General features: G+C 40.6%; 1 protein-coding gene across 2 annotated transcripts in view; it reads left to right on the plus strand.

Moving 5' to 3' along the window:
- The first annotated feature begins 634 nt into the window (after window positions 1-634).
- The window catches only part of VWF (von Willebrand factor), a 175,323-nt gene continuing 162,314 nt past the window's right edge, over window positions 635-13,643 (plus strand). For both annotated transcript variants that reach the window (XM_087766218.1, XM_087766219.1), the window contains exons 1-4: window positions 635-1,009; window positions 7,648-7,775; window positions 7,865-7,936; window positions 8,486-8,565. The gene's annotated coding sequence lies outside the window, so the exon portion shown is untranslated. The remainder of the gene's footprint in view (window positions 1,010-7,647; window positions 7,776-7,864; window positions 7,937-8,485; window positions 8,566-13,643) is intronic.

Consider the following 13,643-nt stretch of genomic DNA (forward strand, 5'->3'; position numbering starts at 1 on the left):
GCGACGTGCAAACACACGGATAGGTTGCCGCTGCCCGCGGGCCCGTAGTTTCCCTGCTCTTGCACAGATTTAGTTCAATTTACATGCCTCAGTCTGGCTTAAATGGGTATTTTCCCATACAGGATAAACTCTCAGCATAGTTTAACGGCTTTAATCTTTCAAATATGTCTGTACGAAGTTACTAGCATGCAATTTAGAATAAATCAGGTGAGATAAGTTTCAGCCCGCCAACTGATCCGTGGTAACTGGCTGCATACATGCCCGTAGGTAACCCCGGTTGGGAGGCAAAACATTAGATTTCAGTGAAGAATTTCCCTTTGATTTTAATGGGAAGTTCAGCACTCAACCTCCGAGTCTGCTAGCTCAGGAGTGAAAACTGAGGGATAGTACCTTAATTTAATACAGTGTGACTAGAAATTCAGCAGTTATCGGGAGTCAAAAAAACCCCACGCAGAACGGGAAGAACAGAAAAGCCTTACTGAAATGCAAATAAAAACATGTTGGAGTTGTTGCCAAAATAAATGATAAGATAGAGCACATTCCAGAGCTAATACGGTGGAGGAGACGTTGAATTGGGCAGCAGTTTCCCCAAGCAGGTTGCAAAACATTAATATATTTCCATTCGAAAGCAAGGCAGAAAAATTAAGACCTAGGAAAAACGCAAAGACGATTGTGGGTGCACAGGTGTAGCCAAACTGAGGCCTCTGCTGCCGCTGCACCACGGGTAGAAACGGCACAGGAGAGTGTGGGAAGGGCGGCTGGCTGCTGCCTTGCTCTTTGTGAACCGTGCCTGGCTGTAGCCAAGCATCCAAGTGGCCTGATGGTCTGAGCGTCCAAAAGCAGAGGAGTGGGGAGCTGCGGCGTGTTAAATGATGCCATCAAAAGCTTTCTGCTGCGCCTGGTTTGGGGTCTCTAAATGGGCTGGTAGTAGATAAGCTTGACTCAAGAGAGGAGGGCGAACGGCGCTTAACTCGAAGCAAACTCGACCTGAAGCATTTCGGTTTGTGGTGTAAGTCAGTGACGGGAGCGGGAGGGAGGGAGGCTGGCCACGACAGCATTGACCCAGCAGGGCTGAAGCTGGTAAGTGCACACGACTAAAACTCTTGTGGTATCTGTAAACTGAGCGAGTGTAAGTACTGTGTCTCACTCTGGAGCCGGGACTGATTTTCCGTATGGCTTTCGGGGCGAGGGGTGGGGTGTGTAACTTTGCCATTAAGAATTTATGCCTGTTAGTTAATATCACTAATATGGCGTTCCTTAACTTTCTAAAGTTAGGGATAAAAGAAAAACTTTGGATAAAAAAAAACCCAAAAACCTCCCACCATGATATTATTAAGCTTTTCATGCTTATACTGTGTTAAAGCATCTCCCATTAAAATTCATGGGCGGTAGCCTTTTGATCAGAGACAAGAAATGGATCTGTTGGATCAAAACCTCCTGTGAGTTTGTCCTTATTTAAAACTAAAGCCTCCCCATTCATCCGGCAAATTGATTTATGAAGAAGTGAAACCGATTTGTGCATTTTCAGTATTCTCAAGAATATGGACTGAAAATAGTTAGAATTTGTGCTTATGTGGCTTTTTTTCATTCCATATGAAGGGTCTGGAGAGGACATTTATGTTTCAGTCTTCGAGAGTGTGATGCATCTCTGAACGTATCTGAACTTTTCTGACTATTGGAATGAGATAGTAATCAACTGATTTTCTGCAGAATAGAAATCACTAATGGAAATTCATGCCCTTTGTAGAAGTACTTCAGAATGATTTATTATTTTAAAACCTTGTATTTACGTGGGATAATAGGCCAAAATATTTTGCATGAAATATTTATAATCTGCACTTAAAACTGTACTTGATGGTTAAAGTGTTATTTTGTCCTACTGTAACAGAGAAGCACAAACTCAGGATATTGCTGATAAGAAATCTGAGTTTACCAGAAGCCTCTTAAAATTACCTTTCTAACCATCTAGACATGACACTAACTTAGTTTTCATATACAGATAACCTGAATTATTTTCTGCTATTTTAATGTGAAACTAAATGTCTGGTTTGGGCCAATAGTGAAGAGGACAAGTGTTTGCTTCTCACCGGGAAGGGTTTTCCCCTCAGACTGCACTATCCAAAGGACCCTGATCCTGTGGTTAATGTAGGAAGGCAAAGGAGAGAGGGTGTTTCTCTCCTAACTGTATTAAAGGATGGTGGGAACCACTGGTAAGTACTGCAGAAGTACTGAGGTTCACAGCCTCCTTGACCTGTTTTCCCCATAGCTCTACCTTTACAAATATGTGGAAGGGCTAGTGTCAACTAGATTGGTGCCTTTAGCCTTCTTTGCATAAACAATTTCAGGTCTTCTAAAATGTTTCTTTCAGCTCCCTTAAACAGCCAGGGATAAACGATTTGAACCACAGAGAGATAAAGCTTTTCTCAGTGAAGGACAGGGATTAACAGAGTTTCTTGAGAAGTGTGGATTAGAGGAGAAAGATAACACCAGTTTTCTTCTTTGTAGAGAAATAACATCTCTGACTGTACAAGCAACACAAAAGAAAAAAAAAAAGAATTTCTTTTGTACACAAAAGAAAAAAAAACAACAAAAGATTGTTTCGCTTGCTTTTTAGCTTCAGTGAATTTTTTCTGCTGCGTAAGTGATGACTCTGGTACACCGTGTGCTGGGCTGGATGCGGCCGTCCGGTGAGGGAGGGGGCTGTGTGACCACATCGCTTCTCTGCTGTCAGGGAGTTGAGAGTTTAGGATGATTCAGATGACACCCGCATAGGGTCTGTGGCTTCTTATTTCCTCTTACCTCTCAAAATCCATCCCCAAGTTCATCTGTGAAACTTCAGGTTAATTGCCTTACTTCTTCAGGCCTAACCTTTTCAAGCAAATTTTACAGGTACTTACTGTGGTTCTTTTAAATGCAGCAATAATTTGGAGTGGCGTGATATATGGGAGAGAGCCGTGATGGGTAGGTGGTTCCTGCTGGCTTTCACATCTGGGGCTGCGAGGGAGAGGCAGGTCTTGGAGCTGGAGAGTTGAGATTTTCATTCCATTGCAAAAATGACTCATAGGATTAGTTATGCTGATAACACTATGTCAAAGGCACTGACCTTTTTCCACTGCTGGAGGAAAAGTGTTTGGTGTTTGGTATCCATAACAGATAAATTCTGGAAGACCGCATGCTGTGAGTAAATCTGTGCATCTCGGAAGTTTGTCTGGTTTCTGCCATGAGAGAAAGGCTTTGAAGAACCCACAAAGCCCCATGGGATTTCACTAGAAATTAAGTCTTCCTCTATAACTGGAAGTGTAGTTGGAAGTAAAGGCCTGAAGCCAGACCTCTTCATTTTCTATGTTTTCAATTCACTTTTTTTAACTACGATTTGAAGAAGATTAGAAGAGATTTAGGCACATCCTTGCAAATATTTGGCATAAGACCTTTGTGTACGATACGTTAGTACTGACAATGTCAGGAGAGCAACTTGAAAATCTCAATGTGAATTTAGGAACCCTTATAAAATTGTTTCATAACCAATTATCACTTTCAAACTCTGAGATAAAACGCATGGGATAAAAAGCAAAAATATTTTGTTCTTAGTTGTTTAAATTTAAACTTGTAGTCAAAGTATAAGCATCAGTTCCAAATAATTCAGACTCTATTAATACTACCAATGATGAAAGTAGGTCATTTCAGGAAGGAAGGATGTGGAATATGTCATAGTTTTACTTAGGGAAAAGAAAACACACCTGCTTTTTTAATTGTCACGGAATACAAAAAAATAGTCTTGATGCCTCTTCATTTTTCATAGAAGCAGTTTAACACCATTGAATATGTAGCCTACAGTTTAGCTCCTTTTCAAGTGAAATTACCATTTAAGACCCTCATGCTGCAGATAGTAATACTTGTATCTGGCTTTCAATACGTGAGCAGTCTTGTGTCTGTAGGATGGGAGCCCAAAGCTTTAATAAACAGCAGGCTGTTGGTAGGGACAAATGCTGTGACTATGAAGGGTTGCAAAATGCCTTTTTGGAAATCATGACTGTAACACATATGCAGCTCTAAGTGTGATTCATCTAACTACTATTTTGATGTCTGTATGTGTCAGCCCTCTTGGTATATATGAGATTATTTTAAGACCAGAGGACAGAAGTGGGGCCACAGGCTGTGGCTGCTATCGAGGTGCATGCAGTTAGGTGGGTTCTTGAGAACAGGGACCCACGATGTGCCACATCTGTTTGAGATACACACTAGTACCTGATACATAGAGCAGTGATATACTTGCTATAATATAGCACTGCAGGGTGTGGGGTGACCTAGGGCAAACCTTTCTAGATGTCAGATTAAAAATCAGGCCACTGAGGGTCATCTAGGACTTTTGTGGAACAAAGTGGAAAAAAGTCCTGGCTTTTCAAGTGCATGAGAGAGAAATACAGGTAGAATCAGAAAAGAGTGAAATGGCTCGAGATCTGTGTCTCGTGTCCAAGAAAACAAAGGCCACCACATGTTTCCTCATTATTCTGATGGGCAGGCGCCAATGTCCACCAAAGGTGACTGACTCTAAATCGTACCCCTTGACTGGAAGTCTGACGAGGTGCCATTTAGAATGAATTGTTGCTCTAAACAGAAAAGCTTCCCCTGGTGTGAGTGGCTAGCGTAAACTGGTGATATCCACTCGCTTGCATTTTTATTCTGTACTTCACGCTAAGCTGTCCCTGGTTTTCATCTGTATGTCCAGTGGAAGAAATAAGTCCTATACATGCAGCTTTTGAAACATCTGAGATTTCTTCCAAGTGCTGCTGCCCCAGGGCTACTCTCTAGCACTTCTGCGCTGCTGGAGTGACGACCTGCATACGTTTAATAGTATTTCAGTTAAAATGTGAACACTACTCTATGTATCAGGTACTAGTGTGTATCTCAAACAGACTATTAGCAGAATGGATCAGAAAGTGGTTTACTCAGTGCTGTGCAGCAGCCCCAGTGGCATGGCTACTCAAACTAGTGCTCTACCGAGAGCTAACAGTTGCCTGTGTTTAATAGTCTTTCTGGAGGCTTTTTTTTCCCCCCTTCAAAATAAAGTGATTAGAATAGAACAGAACAGAATAGAATAGTTCATTTGGAAGGGACCTGCAGCGATCATCTAGTACAACTGCCTGACCACTTCAGGGCTGACCAAAAGTTAAAGCATGGTATTAAGGGCATTGTCCAAATGCCTCTTAAACATGATTACTAGTTACGGTCCCAATTCTGAAAATATTTCTGGTTTTTATTCTGTTCCCATGAGGAGCTCCGTAATCTTTCATGGGTCTCTTCATGGTAGTCAATATGTTCACCGCATCTGTTTGGCTTGAGCTGCATGTTGGCTACATCTATTTGTTTGACCAAGTCGAGAGGAGAAAGTTCAGGGGATGTGGATTGGGAGGCAGCAGTGGCACCATGGGGAAGGTGTTTGGTTCACATTTTGTCATGTAGGGTTCCCAACGCTGTTGTCAGGTCTGTTGGTCCCCATGCTCCCTCTGCTTCTTCCTTTCTCTCCATTCTTCCTTTCTGCCCCTTTCCTAGGTGTTGGCATCCTGCACCCTGTGGTGCAAATTCCCTCGCGTTTCCCCCATGCCTGCTTGGTGGGAGGGCTGCCGGGATGCTCTGCTGGGGCAACCAGAGGTGGATTTCCAGGCTTTTTCCCCAAATTCCCCTGGCAGTCCTGGTGTCCCTCTCACACACGATCCAACTCACGGAGAGACAAACAGCACGGGTTAGGGAGATACTTGGGCTTTCCTTCATGGTGCTGCTAGGTGGCTAGTGGGGAAATTATTTTTAATCTGAGATTCATGGTTACATTAAGAATTTTACAATTTAAATTTCTGATGCAAACCAGTCTGAACACTCTGGCAGAATCTCAATCAACCATGTTTATAAATCCTTTTGTATGTATAAGTCTAAATATTTTTCACACCCGACTAAGAACATTAGAGTTATGTGACTGAGCTTTAAAATGCTAGGTTTTTAACTTTCATTCAATTTAAGAAAGCAGGAAAAGTAATGTTTAACAATTGAGAAAGTGGGGATATTTTCCCCCAATTTTTCAGTTATGCAGAAGTGTTCCAGGAGATTCTTCCCACTGTCTTCTCAGAAAGAAAATAAGCTTTCTTTATGCAAGTGCCAAGAACAAAAAAATTATATCAAAACAATAAAAAACATACATTAAAATAATAAAAAAAATCAGAAAATGCCTTTCCTTTTTAGCAGTAGAGGTTTAGTATTAGGATCTGTTACGGTACACAAAAAGGCTCCATAAGCTCTATCCTCACTGAAAATTAGCATGACTTAATTTCCTAGTGGCTATTCTAGATTAGCTATTGCAGAGTAACCTCCTACCTAAGCCCTCTGTCTGAACAGGAAAGGGTTTTATTTCTGGGTAACTGCACAGCACTTGTGGGTGAAGTTCAATCTTTTTTAATTCTGAAATAGCACTCATCTGAGGGAGCTGATCTAAATAGATATTCCAGCATAGGTTTAATTAATGATGGACTAGATAAGACTGGCTCCGTTTTCCAGTACTGATCTCAACTTCTTTATTTTGCAAACACATGGATTTGATTTTAAGCTTGCAAACCACTCTTTGGTAATTAAAGCAACCATGCATAGCTTTGAGTGTGTGGATCAAAAAAAGCTGTTTCTAGGATTGAGATTTATGTTTTATTCTATTAATTTATTTTCTCTCTCTTATTCCTTATCCTTCCCTCCCTACTCCAATTCAGTTCTCAAATTCTTCTCATATTTTCTTGGTGCTGTTCCTTTTCTCCCTTCAGTTTCTTCTAACTCTGTCTTGAGAACTGAGGAGGAAAGAGTGTTGAACAGAAGTTACAGGAGTAGTGAGTATTGTTCCTTTGAACCTGTCAGCTCTAAAGAAGTCATTTGAGGTCTGAGAAAAAGTGTTATGGAACTATATTTCAAATCAAACTGTTTATTTTTTCCATTCTAGTAAAGTCATTGACCTTAATAGTTTCTGTGAGATGATCACATGAGCAAGAATAGGCTTTCTCAAATATTTCTGGTTACAGACTCCTAGTGTCGTCATGAGGTCTGTGATCATTTCCTACTGATCATGCTGCAGATTGCTTCATAGCTTGGAAAGCCTGTGAAAAATTACTTCCCCTTTCCATCAGCATCTCTTTTTTTACTTCACAAAATCTTTCTTGAAGACCTGAAACAATGTTCAAGGTCCTCAGGTGGGAACTGCTGCTTTATAGCACAGCGTATAGGTAATCCTGGCCGGTGTCACAGGAGGCCTATTATTATCATTCATAGGAAAACTCTTAACAGGACTTTAATTACCAATGTGGTGTTGGGTTGCAGCTTATCTTTTTACGTAAGGAAGGCATCTAACCATCTACTTTGCCTTATGTTGCACCTGAAAACCAGCTGCCAGGATCTGAAATGTGCTTCTAGTGGACCCGTCTTTTAAAGTGCAGATGAGCATTTATCTCTGAAATTACCAGGAGGTACTCGAGTGTCTTCTCAGGCTTTGGAAAATAATGCCAATCTCATGCAGTTTTGCCACTATTTTTTTTTTTAATGTTGTAAGAGTGGAAGGCAAAGTATTGTGGGCAGGCATCCAGCTAGCATATGCAACATGTTGTGCAATTTATTTTGCTACAGCTGCTACTGAAAAGCATGACACAATGGATACCCTCACTGTCCTCACCAGTCCAGAGCGTTTGACCACCCACAATTGCTGTTGTCAAACATATATCAGCTGGGAAGCTGGTACAGGAGACTCTGTACAGGTGATAGATGTGTTGTTGGGAGCTGAAATTTATCTGCTTGGATTATTTTGGTGCCTGTGCTTACTTGGACATTTATCTATTTATTTCAGAGATAGAAACAGAGAAGCATAGATCATCAAGACCTGCTGGAGGCAAACCAATCTGTATCTTCAAGAGAAGGAGTAAGAAATAAGGCTGCTACAATCTGCCCGTGAATTTCAAGCATTGTAAAATGGAAACAACTCCCTCCTTTCTTGAAAAAAATATTAGAGTTTAAGAAATAGCATGGGAAAGGTATACATCATATACTGGGGCCTGCTCTTTAGAATAGGTAAAAGAGAGGCAAAAGCCAAGATAAGGAAACTCTGGATGTTGTGATCCAATTTAGAAGAGGGAGGTCACACCAAATTTGAGCTGATAGCCTAGTCTTCTTGCAGTGAGTGCCCAAACAGGGCTATATTTACATTAAATCCAGAACCAAAGCAAGAATTTCCGTATGAACAGGTTGCTGAACAAGCTTTCTCTTTTCCATATAATACCATTAGGGGCTAGGGAACGTTCTCTCAAAACGTGGTGGGTAAAGTAAAGGAGTGCTATTTTTTGTATCTTATAACTATTCTCCTGTGTTTCTTCCTATGAATCACGCTGCCTTGAAATGATGGGCACACATTTCTCCAACTGCTCCTCAAATCATCATTGATTAAACAATGATTAATTAAACCCTCCTGAAGAAATCTGGGCCAGCATATGCCCTGTGGTGCCACTCAGGAAGGCTTGTTTCCATGGAAAGGCAAGGTTTTCAAAGAGTAAGGTATGTTTTTAAAGCTATGGTATTGTATTTCTTCCCATCTCAACTTCAGCTTGTATTACATTAAACTGAAAATCTTTCTTTAAAGGCATAGCTGTTACTGTACTTATGTTGACATAACTTGTGAAACTTTCTCATAGTGGAGCAAAACCACAGGTCTTATGATTGCTTGATCAGCCATTAGGTGAACTTAACTTTGCTGGTCACTAACAACTGTAGCTTCTCTTAGTCAATGCCACAACCTCCTTTGATGACACCTCAGATGAAACTGGTGAATGAAAACAAGGATCAAGATAGAGTTTAATTGAAAATCCTCTCTTCCATATCTATCAAGTCATGAAATAAGGATTGAAAGCCCCCTTAGAAATGGGGCTTGGTATGTACATTTTTGCATATTCTGCATACTTCTCAAGGGGGCACAGTTAGATTCTCTAAATTTTATGTCTTGTTTATGTAATATTTTCTGAAATAAGTCTCCACCTGAGAAGTTAAAGAAGTGGTAAATAAGTATCATCACATTATTTTGATTCTTTTTGCACTGACATAATTAAAATCCTTTGGTTTTGATTTAAGATGTTATCTTATTCAGCTCACTACTAAATTTCAAATTATATTTGTGTTGTGCATAGCCATAATATCAGATATCATTGCTCAAAAGATGTGTTGGATCTATAACTTTGGTTGACCCTTTTGAGATAATAAGTAATACCAATTTTTCTCCTGTGTGAGCAGCTCATTGCTTTAGGTCAGAATAACAGGTGACTTTAGTTTTGCAGTTGATCAAGCAGCCTTGTAGCTTTCAGGGTTTAAAGCACTGTTGGGTTTTTTTTAGACTTAATGTAGTATGAAGGGGCAAATGAGTTCACCTCCAAATCACTCTGAGGGAGCCTGGTTCTTAGAGTAAGCAGTGAGTATTTCCAAAAAAGTTGTAATCTCTTTTAGGAGTTGCAAGTTGAGTGTTCTAAAGCCAAAGTGTATGAGGAAGAGCTGACTCTGGAGAAGTCTCTTTAGAAGGCAATTGATTTTGACTCCAAACTGAAAAGGAAAAATGTTAAAAATCAGCATAATTAAACTAGGGGGGAATTATGTGCTCTTCAGAAGTCTTTTGAGATACCTGAAGGCATGCTTTCTCAGGACTAGACTAAGTATTCTTATTTTCCCAAAAGATTGTAGCTGCTTAATAAAGCCTGTGAAGACTCCTTTTGGAGGAAGGAGGGGTAGTCTCTCCACACACTGAGGTAAAGTAGGCCCAAACCTGGATAATATCTAGCTAGAAAAAAAAAAATAAAATAGAAGCAGTAGACCTTTTAGAGTGTCTTGGGGAAAAAGACCAGTAGAGTTTTTGATGTTAACAACCAGTCTTCAAATGCCGGTAGGCAGAGGCAGTGTGTGAGGTGTGTCTCAAAATTGGCATGTGACTCTAGGCTACTGATGGCCCGAAAACTTCCAAGAAATGCCAAGCAATAAATCACCTACCTAAGAGAATACTATGATCTTGCTTGTATGTGTGCTTTCTATGGTTCCTTGCTAGCTTCATTGATATTAGAGTTTGATTTATAGTAAGTCAACTTGTTCCTAAAAATTGCTAATAACCTATCATGTATCTGAACCTGAAAACAGCTATACACGAAATAAACCTCGGTTCTGCTTGTCTAGGTATGGTTTCTAATGTGGTATAAAATCTGACATGTCTAGTTAATATTAAGTGCAGATACAGATCTTACATAAATACTGCAGGTTTGCATTTTTTTAATTATTTTATTTTTACCTTCCGTTACTTGCATACAAACTTGTTGCCATGAAGCTAACCAATGTTTGGTATGACTCATTATGGAAACTTGAGAAAATGTTTGGCTGGAATTGCTAACCAGTTAGCTATATATAAAGCAAGAACGGGTTGATTTTGTTCAGTGTCGGAGTCTAGTATTGACTTAAGCTGTAATTCTCGGATGTTCTCAGTGTCTTCAACTTCCAGGGCTTTGTTCTCATTAAAAATAAGGCTCTTTTATAAATGCTCAGCAGTGAGTCAGGTGTGTGGATATCTGTATTTAAGTCTCTACACTTGGAATTAAGTGCTTAACTTACTTAAATTGCTAAGCTTGAAGATTTTGCCAAGTATCTTTATTCCAAAGCAAGTCACAGAAAATATTCAGAAAGGGATGTTTGATTTTCTTTAAAATTACCTTTGTGCCTTCAGTAATCATAAAAGATGCTAGACAGACAGGAATGGAAGTTGGTTTCTAATATATCAAGTGTGGCATAGGCAGTAACAGTGGAATTGCCATGGCTCAGCCTTGAACTGAAGAGACCACCTATATATTTACCCTGCAGAATGGCACCCTTTTATCCTGCATGAATGGCCTGATGCCGTGCAAGACACTGCTCTGTCACACACCGGCAGTAGGCGTCTGAGGCTGGCTCTGTGCAGTACCTTGCTTCCTTGTGCTGGCTGGCCTGCAAGGGCTGAGAGGGGGCTTGCGGAGCGCTGCCCCCTTCTCCCTTCCAGCTTAATAATTTCCTTAGGAAAAGGAAAATTTTCTTGCTCATGCTCTTGACTTAACCACCCATCACATCCTTCAAATTATCTCCTGTGCAGAGATGCCAGAGAAGAATGGGCCAGCCCAGCTAGAAGGTGGCTACCAGGTATCTTATGAGGTTAAAAAAATATCCCCTGTGTTCATCCCAAGACGTTAATGGTTTGAGATTGCAGTTTAGGGCATAGCAAGTATCAGTCAGCCTGTAAGAGGCAGTACTAAGGTAAATGTCCATCTGATTGTTGATCTATTTGATTTTTTTTTTTTAATCTATTTTTTAACCTAGTTGTTGCATACTTGCTTACCTTGAGTTCTTTTGCTTCCTCCAGACTCATGCTTCTCTTGCTTATCTCTGACCTGAGCACTGTCATTTCCTGCGCATTTTGCTCTCAATTCTTTACACGGAAAGGATGAGAGGCACAGCTTTTTTCCATGTGGTCCCAGCACCCTCTCTGCTCTCACTTCTCAGCAGGGCTCCTGGCTTGTCCCTTTTTTCTCTGTAAACCTCTGTTCTCCCTGCTTGGTGCTCCTCTTAGCTAGAACACAAACTTGGTATTTCCACAGTGGGGCTTGGATCGCCTCTGTAACTTTCTGGGTGGAGGAGGGAAGTCTTTTCAAAAGAATACGGGAATGCTTTGTGCAAAGGGCTGGGTTCATAATTCAGCATTATCCTGGAGCACACTAGGATAGTCAGCAAGTATGCAATATTGAAAATTTGCCAGATACCAGAGCTCTGGAGGACTGGAATATATTCTTCAGAAGGCTGTGAGAGCTGAGTATACAGCTATTCTTTTCTGACTGCAGAGGTAACGAATGTGTGAAAGCTGGGTTTTCCACTGCTCAGCTGCCCCTTGGTAGCAAAGCTTTCAGGAAAGTCCCTCATCCCATTTGAGTACCTGGATTAGAAATGCATATTTCAAAAAGTCTCCACTTCTAATTCGAGGTCATTCATTTTGGTGTCTAAATAGGAACGGACACTTGCAAATATGTGTTGTTCAAGTGCTTGATTCTACCTAGGCTTCACAGAACATGGGCTCAAGCCTTGTATTAGACGATACAAAAACAAAGCTAAAAAAGCCCAGTTACATGATATTTGTGACAGATATTATTACTACTTTGTTTGCCACTTGTTCTCGTCCTTTAAAAGTCTGTGGCCACACATCTGAGAGGGGGCAACTCTTTGCCTTGCCTTGGCTGCTGCGACTGGGTCAGTCAGGGGGATGGAGTGGGGGGACTGTGCTTCCCGAGGAGCTGCTGAGACCGGGGTGGGAGACTTAAGGGGTAATGAGTTTTAATATTTTTTTAGGTGTCCAGCTTGAGATACCAGGTCAGGAAACTGAGAATATTTCCTCCTCAGACCTTTATGTATATATATAAATAAAATTTCACAAAATACCTTCTATGTGGACACCCCAGTTTCTCCAAGGAACCTGTGGAAATTTACAGCTGAACTGAGATTCCTGATATTGCTGAGATTACATATTTTGTTGTTTAACTTCAGGAAGCTGTTAAATTTTGCAGATAATTTTATCATGTATTTAATAGATATGTATAGTCTCCAAAGCATATATGGCTGTTCAGTTTTGGGTTTTTTTCCCTCTTTTCTTTCTTTCTTAAGTTGGATTGTGAAAAGGTGGGAAAGTTTCTGTATACTCACTTCCATAGATCTGATATCTGGTTTGAGATGAAGGGGAGGAGAGGAATGTCATTCTCTCTGCAGATGATTTACTTTTTGTGTCTGGGAATAAAGCCAATATTTCTTTTCCTCTATTATATTTCATTTCTACGGTTGAATTCAGAAGTGACAGCCTTCCCATTAGTGTGGTTTGCGGTTAGTTTGTTTTCATTTCAAGGGCTTCTTTGCAGAGATAGCAGTAACCCAGTAGGTACTTTCCCCCTGGTTGCAAATCCAGGTGTGTTCTTGTCATTTTGAGCCTCCATACTTGAAAGTGCATAGAAAACATTTCCCAGAGACAAACAGTTTGAATTGTATTTGTACAGTTAGAATAATGTAACTTGCCTTCTCTTATCACAGTGATACTAGTATCAGTGTTGAATCAGTACTGAAAATAAATCTAGGGAAATAAATTTAAAAGTTTGAAGACATTTTTATTTTAGTACACAGGCATCTGATCTGGGATTATAGCAAATATAATTGTGCTTCAGAGCAACCCCACCCTGACACATCCTGAGCTGGAAAAGGTAGTAATGTATATTGGGTAGAGGCTTTGCCCAAAATCGGTATTGATAAACCTCAGATTTAATCTGGCACTTGCTGTACTTGATCTCATGATGTTGCAGGGGCTTGTGCCTGCCAGAAAGGATGTTTTCCTTGTATCTGAAGATCTGCCAAGATAATTGCCAAAGCAACATGCATTCTATGGCAGCAGAAGTTGCAGAAGAGTAATACACATGCTGAGGAGTAGGAAAGCCAGGGAGGCAGGGAGAAAAGTCATGGCATCTGACAGATGAAAGCCCTCAGAACACAACTCCCCACTGAAACACAGCGTGTTTGCTTTTGGGAAGATACACACCCCCTTGTTCATC

Source organism: Nipponia nippon, unplaced genomic scaffold (genome assembly GCF_047370975.1).
Source record: "Nipponia nippon isolate SJK-2023a ecotype South Korea unplaced genomic scaffold, ASM4737097v1 scaffold_3, whole genome shotgun sequence".
Classification (NCBI taxonomy): domain Eukaryota; kingdom Metazoa; phylum Chordata; class Aves; order Pelecaniformes; family Threskiornithidae; genus Nipponia; species Nipponia nippon.